Source organism: Papio anubis, chromosome 6 (assembly GCF_008728515.1).
Source record: "Papio anubis isolate 15944 chromosome 6, Panubis1.0, whole genome shotgun sequence".
NCBI classification, from domain to species: Eukaryota; Metazoa; Chordata; class Mammalia; order Primates; family Cercopithecidae; genus Papio; species Papio anubis.
The window spans coordinates 124,314,844-124,328,633 of record NC_044981.1 but is presented as its reverse complement, the minus strand read 5'-3'; the positions used below and the strand labels follow the sequence as shown (position 1 = coordinate 124,328,633).

Here is a 13,790-nt window from a genome sequence, read left to right as displayed (position 1 = left end):
ACACTGTTTTTAATATTCTGTTATACTGGTTTGTACATTCGGCTGCCACAACGGAGGAATCCCTAACTCTATGTTCTCACACCTGGTCAAGGCAGTTCTTCCTTACTGCTCCTTTGTTTTACAGCTTTCCTAGCTACAAACTTTAGCTTCAGCTTCCTTAGTCCTCTCTCTTCTCCTTTAACCCCTCAAAGTAGCCTCAGATCAAGACAAAACAGAACAGCTTATAATCCCAGCACTTTGGGAGACCAAGGTAGGCGGATCACTTGAGGTCAGGGGTTCAAGACCAGCCTGGCCAAAATGGTAAAACCCTGTCTCTACTAAAAGTACAAAAATTAGGCTGGGTGTGGTGGCTCATGCCTGTAATCCCAGCACTTTGGGAGGCCAAGCTAGGCAGATCACTTGAGGTCAGGGGTTCAAGACCAGCCTGGCCAAAATGGTGAAACCCCATCTCTACTAAAAGTGCAAAATTAAAGCCAGGTAAGGAACATACTAGCACTTTGGGAGGCCGAGAGGACACGGTGTCGAGATCGAGATCATCCTGACTAACATAGGAAATCTCATCTCTGGCTTCAAAATGCAGTGCCTAGCTGGGCGCAGGTGGCAACCCGTGAAAGTACCAGCTACCGGGAGGCTGAGGTAGAGAATCGCTTGAACTCAGAGGTAGAGGGTTGCAGTGAGCCAGCCACTACTGCACTCCAGCCTGGGGCACAGTGAGTGAGACTCTGTCTCCAAAAAAAAAAAAAAAAAAAAACCCTAAAAATCTACTCATGTTTTATTGCACAGGTTAATCTTATAAATTAACTTGGGCAGAATGGAGAGCTTTTTGACATTAATGCCTCTGAGGACATGATATGTCTTTTCAGTTACTCAAATCTTATTTGTGTTCTGTAGTTTGTTTTTGTTTTTGAGAAGAGTCTTGCTCTGTCACCCAGGCTGGAGAGCAGTGGGGCACACTCTTGGCTCACTGCAACCTCCACCTCCTGGGTTCTCCTTTGTCAGCCTGCCGAGTACCTGGGATTACAGGCACACATCACCACGTCCAGCTGATTTTTGTATTTTTAGTAGAGATGGGTTTTCGCCATGTTGGCCAGGCTGGTCTTGAACTCCTGACCTCAGGTGATCCACCCAACTTGGCCTCCCAAAGTGCTGGGATTACAGGCATGAGCCACTGTACCTGGCCATATGGTATTTTTTAAAGTTTCTTTCATATAGATCTTGTCCTTTTCTTACTAAATTTATCTGTACTTTGCAATAGCTATTTTAAATAGATTTTTCCTGTTGTATCTTCTAATTTGACTTTGTAGATATGAAAGTTATTGATTGCTATATATTAATTTTATACCTTACTATATCATTGAACTCTGTTATTTATAGAAATTTTGAAATATTACTTTCTTGGATTTACCCAGTATATAGACTTAACCACGAACAAAGAGTGGTAACATAATCTCAATCTTTCTCACTTTTGCCCTTTTTATTCTACAGCTTTCCTGATTTTGTTGGCTACCTCTTTCCATACTATGCTAAGTGGTAATAATGATAGTGAATGTTCTTCTCTTATATCTCATTCTAGTGGGAACAGCCCATTAAAAATTGTGGGATTTGGAGGACAAGGCAGATAAACTTTGTTAAGTTCTGCTATATTTTTTAAAATCAAGAATGGCCATTAAATTGTACCAAACAACTTGTCAATATCTACAGTTTTGACTATATACAATTTTTCTCTTCAGATCTATTAATATTATTAATATATAATTAGATTGCCTAGTATCAAGCATCCTTGCATTACTATTGGAATAAACCCAGGTTGATTTTGGAATAGTTCTTTTAATGAGCTGTTAGATTACATTTCCTACTGTTTTATTTATGATCTCTAAAGCCAATATTCATGAGTGAGACTGGCTAGTTAATTTTCTGCTTCGTACAATCTTTGCCAGGTTTTGGCATCAGTGTTAAACTAATTCATTAAAAAGAACTGCACTTTTTCCCTTTGCTCTGAAAAAGTTTTAAGCATTGGACTTACCTATTCTTTAACATCTTTCGTAGAAGACCACTCCTACCCAACATACACAAGACCATCTGGGCTTGGGTATTTTTTTCAATTTGATGTAAACGTTTGATAAGATTTGGGTTTTTTTCATGGTAATCACTCTGATAAAATATTTCCTCTTTTCTAGGGTCAGTTTTGATACACTGTATAAACTGGAAAATCAGTTTCAAAATTACCTATGTATCTCCCATCTATCAAAAGATGATGTACGTCAGCCCTCTGTATCTGTGGGTTCTGTATCTGTGCATTCAACCAACCACGGATTAAAAGTATTTGAACAAAAAATAAAAGAATGGCTGTGTCTGTAACTGAATATATACAGACATTTTTTGTGTCATTATTCCCTAAACAATATAGTATAACAACTGTTTACATAGCATTTACATTATATTAGTTATTATAAGTAATCCAGAGGTGATCTAGTATATGAGAGGATATGTGTAGCTTATATGCAAATACTACATCATCTGATAGACTTGAGCATCTGTGGACTTGAGCATCCACAGATTTTGGTATTTGTGGGAAATCCTGGAACCAGTTGCCCATGGATACTGAGGGATTACTATATACAATTTTTACTCCTAATCATAAAATTCTCTGCTTAAAAATGTGTCAGAGATTTCCTGTTAGCTATGCAATAAAGGAATTCCTTCACTTAGCACTGCCCCTCTGTGAGCCCACCTCAGCCTCCCTCCACCAGCACTCCTGTTATCACTCCTGGTGAACTCAATATCCACAGCACGGCCCATCTAACACCAACCTGAATCCTTCACAGCCTCACTTCTAACCTGCCTCGGCTGCCTACTCTATGGACATACCCCCTGACCTACCCATTGCAGGATGCCTGAATTGAGGTTTTAAAGGTGTTTCAAAAATTGGTAGTCCTATAGAAGTTGCTGAAGGTGCGAGAAAAAGAAAAGAATAGAGACCGTGCCCTAGGTTTTTGACTTAAGTAACTGGTAGAATGGAGTTGTGGTTTACTGAGGTGGTTTTGCAAAAACTATGAAAGAAAGAAGCATTTTTTTTTTTTTTTGAAAAGAAATGTGAGAATCACATATTTGGATTTGGACAAGTTTGAGATACCTGTAAGACATTTCAGTGGAGATGGAAAGTAAGCAGGTAACTGCATGAGTCTGGGCTAAAGATATACATTTACAAAACATCAGCGCATGGCACTTAAAGCCATGGGACTCGATGAAATCACCCAAGGAGTGAGCCTGTTACAGAGTAGCAGGGGTTCAAGGTTTGAGCCCTGAGTTAAACCAACTTTTAGGTATTTGGAAGAAAAGGACTATCCAACAAATGATTGAGAGGCAATGGCCAGTGAGGGAAGAGGAAAACCAGGAGTGTGTCATGTCATGAGAGCCAAGTATTCTTAGAGGAAAAGAATCATAAACAATGTCAAATGCTGAGAGGCTGAGTAAGATGAGGTCTGAGAATTAACTATTAAATATTAGATTTGGCAACGTGGAGGTGATTGGTAGACTTAACAAGAGTAGTTTAAGTATGCGCGGGGGATAAAAGTTTGTTTGGAGGGGCTTCAGAAGAGATTGTGAAAAACGGATGTGGAGATGGCAAGTCTAGACAGTTCTTTGGACATGTTTAATTATAAAGTTGAAGTGAACAATGTGGTAGAAATTTGAGGGGGATGAAAGGTCAAAGCAGGGTTTCTTCAAGATGAAAGAAAATATACAAAAATATGTTTGTATAATGATGGTTATGATGCAATCAAGACAGAAAATTGATTAGGGCTAAGAGAGAGGGATGAATTGCAAATATGGAGTCCTTGAGAAGTTGTCCTTATTCATCCCACTGGAAAAATACTGAGTGCCTACTGTGTGCCAGGCCCTGAGCTAGCCACTTGGGACACAGCAGGGCATTGCACTGGCGGGAAAGGGTGAGAGCATAAAGGAGGAGATGTAAGAAGTTTGATGGGTTTGGTGGTGAAAAGATATGACCCGAGTGCTTTTGTTTTCCTAGTGCAGCAAATACAAAGGGCAGAGTCTGAGTCTGTTTTCTGTTGCTATAAAAGAATATCTGAGACTGGGTAGTTTAAGTAGAGGTTTATTTAGCTTAGGATTTCACAGGTTGAGAAGTTCAAGGGCATGGCCCTGGCTTCTAGCAAGGGCTCTCACGCTGTGTCACAACATGGTAGAGATGATCAAAAGGGAAGCAGACATGTGCAATGAGGGGAGGATCTGAGGGTTCCCGGCTTTATAACAACTGACTCTCACTGGAACTAATCTATTTCCACGAGAACCAATCCCATCAAGAGAGAGGGCAGAAACTCACTACCAAGCCAGAGAACACCACCAAGCTATTCATGAGGGATCTTCCTCCACAGCTCAGACACTTCCTACTAGGCCCCAACTTCCAACACTACCACAGTGGGATCACATTTCAACATGAGTTTTGGTGGGGACAAACTCGATCCATTTCCAAACCACAGCAGGCAGGATCTGCAAGTGACACAGAAGAAGTTGTGTTTGGAGATTTGCGAAGGTATGAAATATTACTTGGGAGAGCGGAAGAATGAACCGATGAGTTAATATAGTAGGATTGCTGGCAGCACTTGAGGCTTGAGGTCATACATTCAGTGAAACACACCCTGGCGTCCTTCTCTAGCCTCGTTTAACCAACCAGTCAGGCTTCAGGCAAAGCAGGGAAGAGCTGGATCAAACTGGAGTTGGGTTCTTGGCCAGGAAAGTGGCAGAAGGAGAAAGGAGCCAGCAGAGTTGAAAATGTGTGCAAAGAAGTGAGTGCAATGGCAGGCCATGTAATATAAGCCGGGGAACGATGAGTGTGGACATGAAGAGGGCAGGGTTAATGGGTGAGACTTTCTCAGGGGGTAAAATAATTTTTGTAATGAGATTCCAGAGAGACCAAGCTAGAAAAATAGCAGATGGAGTTATCCTCAACTCTTCTTTGTCTCATAACTTAAGCAAATCCTATAGGATTCACTTTCCAAATAAACCTAGAAACCCCACCACTGCCATTCTGGTCCCAGCCACCCTTGGCCATCACTTTTCTGGATTACTGCAAGGACCTATTGTCTTGTCTCTGTGTTTCTGTCTTCCACTGTCTATGGTCTAATTTTCCTACAGACAAATCCCATTAAATAATCAATCAGATCATGTTACTTCCCTGCTCAAACTCCTCCAGTGACTCCCGTCTCACCCAGGAGCAACAAATCCAAAATCTTTACTATGGCTAATTAGGTCCTATGTGATCTGGTCCTTGGTTATTTCCTCCAAAGTCATTATCACCACTCTTCCCCTTGCTCCGTGCCTACCTGCTCTGGTGTGTGGCTATTCTTCCCGCAGGGTAACTACAAGAAGGTTTCCAGGCCTTCCCATGTGTGATGTTCTTTTTTTTTTAATGTTTTATTTTGTATTTTACTTTAAGTTCTGGGATACATGAGCTGAATGTGCAGGTTTGTTATTTAGATATATATGTGCCATGGTGGTTTGCTGCACCTATCAATCAGTTGTCTAGGTTTTAAGCCCCTCATGCATTAGGTATTTGCCCTAATGCTCTCCCTCCCCTTTCTCCCCACCCCACTGACAGGCCCTGGTGTGTGATGTTCCCCTCCCTGTGTCCATGTGTTCTCATTGCTCAACTCCCACTTGGGTGACGTTCTTACATGTCACTTGATGGTCTGCTCTAATGACGATTCTCAGAGTCCTTCTTGGACACTCAATCTAAACTGGCAGTCCTGTCGCTCTGGAACTCTCCTTACCATTGTTTTATTTACCTTCATAACACTTATCACCACCTGGTGTTGTATGATGCTTGTTCGTTCACCATGATCTTCCCTTCAGTAGAAGGGGCTTTGGTTCACTTGATGGCTTCTCAGTACTTAGAACAATGCTTGGCATATTGGCAAGACTGAATATTTACTCAGTAAATGAATGAGGGGGCGAGCAAGATGGCAGTTGCACGCAAGGTCAGGTGTTCAGCTATCCTCACTGCTACCTGGTCCTCGATCTCACTTCGTTGTTTCTGATGGGGACTCTGGAAGCAGTATAGTTATACCTGGGCACCAGGGGCAACCTGACAGAGGCTGAAAGGCTGCTGGTCGCCAGCCTGGCCATCACGGCTGGCACCGTCCTCCTCTCTGCCCACTTCCTGCTTTGGCAGACGCTGGTGTTGGGGGTGGACTGGGCCCTCAGCGCCACACTCCTGGTGCTCCACAGCCTGGAGGCCATCCTGCAGGTGGTCGCCATTGCTGCCTTCGCCAGGCACTTCTGAAGAGAGGTCAGGGCAGGAAGGCTGAAGATGGGAGCGCGGGAGAAGAGAGCATCCCTAGGCCACTGGAGAACAGCTGTGGTGCTTCAATTCTGAGTCTCAGTCTGCTAACATCTCAGCAGCATTTGCACTTAGCGCTAAACAGATTCTGTCTCTGTGATTTTTTTTTTCCATTTCTAGATTTACTATAAGTGATCCTTAAAAAGTATCTAAGCTGTTATTTTATAGTAGCTTTCCTTCACTTGTTTTAATTGTGTGTTTTCTATGTTTGGAATAATTACGTTCAAATAGCTAGATATTTTCCCTTCACCTTTTTTTTTGAGACAGAGTCTGGCTCTGTTACCCAGGCTGGAGTACAGCGGCGTGATCTTGGCTCACTGCAACCTCCGCCTCGCAGGTTCAAGTGATTCTCCTGCCTCAGCCTCCCTAGTAGCTGGGATTATAGGTGTGTGCCACCATGCCCAGCTAATTTTTGTTTTTTTAAGTAGAGACAGGGTTTCGCCATGTTGTCTAGGTTGGTCTCAAACTCCTGGCCTCAGGTGATCCACCCACCTAGGCCTTTCAAAGTGCTGGGATTACACACATGAGCCCCCTCGCCTGGCTCTCTTCACCGTATTTTTTAAATAAAGCAATGTGTATGCCTCACACACACACAAAAAGAATGAATAAACTGTTTGTTCAAAAGCTCACAGAGTACAATAATGCCCTAGGCCTTCACATTCACTCACCACACTCACTGACTCACCCAGAACAACTTCCAGTCCTGCAAGCTCACAGAGAACAATCTTCTTCCACTCCCCACTTTCTATATAAGGAAATTCATGCCTTAAAGGGGTGTGATGCATCCAAAGAAACACAGCAAGTGGCAGAACTAAAACTTGAAACTGGTCTCCTAACTCTGGAATGCCCCATCTCTTAACCACCCCCTTCCTCATCATTCAACCATACTTTTGGTCTCAGTCCTCAGTGCCATCTTGCCTGTTGCAACAGCCCCGTAACCATTCTTCTTACATACTTTACCATCTCTGGATCCCTCCCCCATTTCCTGATTATCCAAGTCAGAATAATTTCTTTTTCACCTAGTACTATATGCCAAACACTTATAACAGCAGGTTATATATAATGCTTTTTATTCTACTTAGTTTTCCCTACCCTGGAGAGCTGTAAAATCCTTAAGGCATGTAAAATATCTTATTAATCTTTGAATTTTGCAGCATCTGATACATCACATACTTTTTTTTTTTTTTTTTTTGAGACAGAGTCTGGCTCTGTCACCTAGGCTGTAGTGCAGTGGCATGATCTTGGCTCACTGCAACCTCTGCCTCCTGGGTTCAAGCAATTCTCCTGCCTCAGCCTCCTGAGTAGCTGAGATCACAGGCACCTGCCACCACACCCAGCTAATTTTTGTATTTTTAGTAGAGACAGGGTTTTAGCATGTTGTGCAGGCTGGTCTTAAACTCCTGACCTTAAGTGATCCACCCACCTAGGCCTTTCAAAGTGCTGGGATTATAGGCATGTGCCACTGCGCCCAGCCGCACATACACTCTTAAGAAACATTTACTGCATTGGCTGCTTTCTGTTTCTAAAATGTACTTCCAGAAATGAATGATTTTTCTGTTTCTAAAATGTTCTTTCAGAAATGTTCATTCTTTCAATCCCAATCACCTCTATGCTGAGGAAGGCCTACCCTTTTCATTTAACATTGCAACTGTCCCTCCAGTTGATTTTACTCCAGAGTATATGCCACTCTCTAACAGAGCAAAATTACTTACAGTCATGTGCGCATAATGACATTTCAGTCAACAACAGGCCACATATACGATGGTGGTCCCATAAGATCATAACGGAGCTGAGAAATTTCTATTGCCTAATGATGTCGCGGGCATCACAACATAGCACAACACATTACTCCTGCTTGTGGTGATTCTGGTGTAAACAAACTCACTGCCCTAAGACTCATATAAAAATACGACACAACTGAGGCCCGGCACGGCGGCTCACGCCTGTAGCCTCAGCACTTTGGGAGGCCGAGGTGGGTGGATCACCTGAGATCAGGAGTTTAAGACCAGCCTGGACAACATGGTGAAACCCCGTCTCTACTAAAAATCTACTAAGAATTGCTGGAACCCAGGAGGCAGAGGTTGCAGTGAGTCGAGATCATGCCACTGCACTCCAACCTGGGTGACAAGAGCAAAACTCCATCTCAAAACAAACAAACAAAAAAACAAAATATGACACAATTATGCACAATACATCATACTTGGTAATGATATACAAAATAAAGATATTCAGTGACTATGCTACTGGTTTATGTATTTACCATACTATATATTTTGTTATTTTAGAAGGTATTCCTACTTATGAAAAAAAGTTAACTGTAAAACAGCCTCAGGCCAGTCCTTCAGAAGATATTCCAGAAGATGGTATTGTTATCACAGGAGATGACAGCTCCATGGGTGTTACTGCCCCTGAGGAACTTCCAGTAGGACAAGATGTGGAGGGGAAGACAGTGATATTGATGCTGCTGACCCTGTACCCTGTGTAGGCCAAGGCTAGTGTGTGCGTTTGTGTCTTAGTGTTTTCCTCTTTAAACTTTTTTATTAAACATCTTAAATTAAAAAAAACTGTTACAGAATAAGGATATGAAGAAAATATCTTTGTACAGCCATACAATGTATTTATGTTTTAAGCTGTGTTATTACAAAACAGTCAAAAAGTTTAAAAAATTTAAAAGCCTATAAAGTAAAAAAGTTACAGTAAGCTACGGCTAATTTACTATTGAAGAAAGAAACATATTGCTTTTTTGTAGAGATGGGGTCTCAGTTTGTTGCCCAGGCTAGTCTTGAATTCCTGGACTCATGCAATCCTCCCACCTTGGCCTCTCAGAGTGCTGGGATTACAGGCGTGAGCTACTGAAACTGGCTAGAAAAATTTTTGTTTATAAATATAGTGCAGCCTAAGTCTACGGTGTTTATAAAGCCTACAATAGTGTGCAATAATGCCCTAGGCCTTCACATTCACTCACCACACTCACTGACTCACTCGGAGCAACGTCCAGTCCTGCAAGCTCCATTCATGGTAAGTGTCCTACTCAGATGTACCATTTTTCATCATTTCTACTGTGTTTTTATTGTGCCTTTCCTATGTTCAGATACACAAATACTCACCATTGTTACAATTATCTAGAGTATTCAGTATAATAACATGCTGTAGCCTAGGAGCAATAGGCCATACACCGGGGGTCCCTAGCCCCCAGGCCGTGCGCCTGTACCCATCTGTGGCCTGTCAGGAACTGGGCTGAACAGCAGGAGGTGAGCGGCAGGCAAGCAAGCATTACTGCCTGAGCTCCGCCTCCTGTCAGATCAGTGGCAGCATTAGATTCTATAGGAGCGCAAACCCTGTTGTGAACTGTGCATGTGAGGGCTCTAGGCTGTACCCTCCTTATGAGAATCCAACTAGTGTCTGATGATCTGAGGTGGAACAGTTTCATCCCAAAACTGCCCCACCCACCCGTCTGGGCCATGAAAAAATTGTCTTCCATGAAACTGGACCCTGCTGACAAAGAATCTGGGGGCCACTGGGTTATCCCATCTAGCCTAGGTGTGTAGAAGGCTGTACCATCTAGGTTTGGGTAAGTGCACCCTATGATATTTGCACAATGACTAATCACCTAACAATGCATTTTTCAGCATGTATCCACAATGCATGACTGTATTTGCTCTTAGTGCCTCCCCATGAAATCAAAGCTCCATCAAGGACAGAGATTTCTTGCATTTGGTTTACTGTTACATCTCCAACACCTAGAATAGTCTCTGGCACATAGAAGGTGATCAATAAGTCCTTATTTTACAAAGGAATTATAATTCTGTGCTTGAAGGAGCTCTTTCTCAGAACACATTACGGAGCTGTGAGGAGTGTTTCTGGGTCCTAAATGACCACCACTGCTGGCTGTACAGCTTGGATGCATCCGTGCATCACAGTGACCTAGTGAATGGCAGGAAGGGCCATGAAGATTAATAAAGATTTGGACTCAGAGCAAATATTTACTTAGTAGAAATAACTCAAGGAATTACTGTTGAATGAATAAGCCAACTAAGCAGCCAATCACGTACTATGCAGATGCACACAAATGAAACCCTCACTTCAACCTGAAGACATTCGCACATGAGTTATGGAGAGGGACCTATAGGAAGTGGTAGAGAAAACATAAGGCTTATGTGTTTAATTTCCATACCAATTTCAGGATCTTTGTCACTGACAGCACACTAAGACTTGTCAACTTTATGTAGTTAAGAAGAACAAGGCTGAGTGTGATGACTCACGCCTGTAAGCCTAGAACTTTGGGAGGCCAAAGCGGGCAGATTGCTTGAGCCCAGGAGTTCTAGACCAGCCTGGGCAACATGGTAAAACCCCATCTCCACAAAAAAAATACAAGAATTAGCTGGGCGTGGAGATGTGCACCTGGAGTCTCACCTACTCGGGAGGCTGAGGCAGGAGGATCACTTGAACCCAGGAGGTTGAGGCTACAGCAAACTGTGACTGTGCCATTGCACTCCAGCCTGGGCAACAGACTCAACAGAGTGAGACCCTGCCCCAAAAACAAAACAAAACAAAACAACAACAACAAAAACACAAAAAACAGAGTGCTGCAATTAATCCAACCATGATGAATAAGCAAAAGGATGGGAAATGTGCTCCAAGATCGTGGAATTGGCTATATGTGGCAAGTGGTTTTGTTGATGCACAGAATCAAGAAATGGTGAAGTTAATACAAAACTCAGTGAGGTTGCTCCAAGAGAAGAATGTAAGAAGGGAGTGGGGGAGGCAGGAAGGGGAAGCAGGCAGTTAGCTATTATGATAGTATAATTTGTTAGCTGATATTTAATTAGTATATAGTAATGTCTAATATATATTTGATAAAATAATTTGATATTTATTTTATTCTGAAACCAATTTCTTACAGAGATTGCCTTGAGATGACATTCAGATCTAATGATTGAACATTTTTCTAATATACTTCAATTTGGTTCTACACATTTAAGAAAAGGAAAAATACAAGTTCCCCATAAATATCTCTAATGATATATTCCAAGGATTTCAAAATACTTTTACCCAAGAACAAGTATTAACCTGATTTTTTTTTCTTTTTTGAGACAGGGTCTCACTCAGTTGCCCAGGCTGGAGTGCAGTGGTGTAAACATGTCTCACTGTAGCCTTGACTTCCTGGGCTTAAGCAATCCTCCCACCTTAGCCTCCCGAGGAGCTGGCACTACAGGTGTGCTACCACACCCAGCTAGTTTTTGTTCTATTTTTTGTAGAGACAAGGTCTTGCTACATTGCCCAGGCTGGTCTTGAATTCCTGAGCTCAAACTATCTGGTCACCTTGGCCTCCTACAGTGCTGGGATTACAGGTGTGAGCCAACACACCTAACCAAACCTGGATTTTTAAAAATCACAAAAGTAACAAAAATTTATAGCAGCAAAGAAAGCTAAGATTTGAAAGTGGCTGTGTGCTTTTGTAAGAGACCAAATATAGGAAAGCCATGAAGGCAGACACTGTAACTTGGAGAGGGTTGGGAGGGACCCCAGAAAATAGCTCTCCTCCCACACACACCAGACAGGTCCTCCCACTGCCTACCTCCTCCCTTTCACAAAAAGAAGGACACTGTGGATCCCAAGGAGACTTGTCAAGGGTCCCACCGTCAACTTCTCGTTCCCGGTCTAGTGATGCCAACGTCAGCAAATCACACTAAGGTAATTATTATGGAAACATTTGTGTTTACTGGGATGTCATGTCATATCACATCATATAAAGGATGACTTTTATATATATTCCCTTATACATGACCATTTTCTTTGCACTCATTTTCAGCAGGATAGGAGCCTGTTTTCTTGGCGGTGACTTGTCCACACTCTCACACACATCTGGGAGAGGGCTGTTTGGCTGTCAGGGTCTGTGGCAATGGTACAGAGGAGTAGAAACTAGTGCAGAGGCTAACTTCCCTCAGAGTTGAGTGTCATGGTAAGCAAAGAGCTATGTGAGAATTAGAAATGATTTTTCCATTCTCCAGAAAAATCTTAGGATGCTGTTATGACAATGCCAATTTGCTAGTGGACTCTATACACCCAGAAAGCATCTGTCTCACTGGGCCCCATTATAAACTTTTCTTCTTCTCTGAGCATCAGTATAAGGCTAATGTATATCTGGATAAACAAAAGTCTCACTCTATAGTTCACTTTCTGGTTTTCATTTTCCCCTCATGCCAACAAGAGAAAAATGAAAATTTTCAAAATTAGAGTTCAGATTAATTTTGAAATGAATGCTTTACTCATTATAGTAAGATACTGTCTTTGTATATTTTAAAGGCTCAAAGGAGCAATCCAATATGTGAAAATACCTTTCAAGAACTAGGAAAAACATTCTGTGATAAAAATCTAGGTGGAAAGGGAAGGAATAGGAAGTTGTTGATCAAAGGGGACAACATTTCAGACAGGTGGAATAAGTTTTTATATCTATTGCACAGTAGGATGACTACAATCTCTAATAATAAATTGTATATTTCAAAATAACAAAGAGCGCAAATTTCACATGTCTTGCCATAAAAAATAATAGGTAAGCACAGTGACAGATACGCTAGTCTGATTTAATCATTCCATGTTGTGTATCTATATCAAATCATCACATTGTGCTCCATAAATGCATATAATTATGATTTGTCAATTTAAAACATTAATTTAAAAATGTAGACCAGGCGCAGTGACTCGTGCCTGTAATTCCAGCACTTTGGGAGGCTGAGATGGGCAGATCACTTGAAGTCAGGAATTCAAGACCAGCCTGGACAATATGGTGAAATCCTGTATCTACTGAAAATACAAAAATCTGCCAAGCGTGGTGGCGTGTGCCTGTAATTCCATCTACTTGCAGGCTGAGGCACGAGAATTGCTTGAACCTGGAAGGTGGAGGTTGCAGTGAGCCAAGACTGCATCACTGCACTCCAGCCTGGGTGACAGAGCAAGCAAGACGGTCTCACCAAAAAAAAAAAAAAAAAAAAAGTGAATCTAAAGAAAAAATCTGGGTTAGGATCATTTGAAGATCAAAAGTTTAAGGTAGTAATTTCCCTTTTGCTTTCTGAGGCAGGGTCTTGTTTTGCTGCCCCGGTTGGAGTACAATGGAGTGACCACAACTCAAATTCCCGGGCTCAAGGGATCCTCCTGTCTCATCCTTCCAAGTAGTTGATATAACAGATGCATGCCACAACGCCTGGCTTAATTTCCCATGTTTTGATCAATTCTTATCTTATTTTATTCTCTGAAGTTACCTATTTGAGGAAAAGGACAATAAATTTTGAATAATGTTCTTCAATCAATAAGGCACTTATAAATTGGCCTAATTCCACTGAAAGTTTTTAATTAATTAAAATGGTTGTGAAACAAAACACTATTCATCAAATCTTATTTTAAGTAATAATTCCAGTGTCAATCCACATTACTT

General features: G+C 41.8%; 1 protein-coding gene across 5 annotated transcripts in view; it reads right to left on the bottom strand.

Moving 5' to 3' along the window:
- The window catches only part of NHSL1 (NHS like 1), a 151,156-nt gene that overhangs the window by 36,459 nt on the left and 100,907 nt on the right, over positions 1–13,790 (bottom strand). The window lies entirely within an intron of this gene.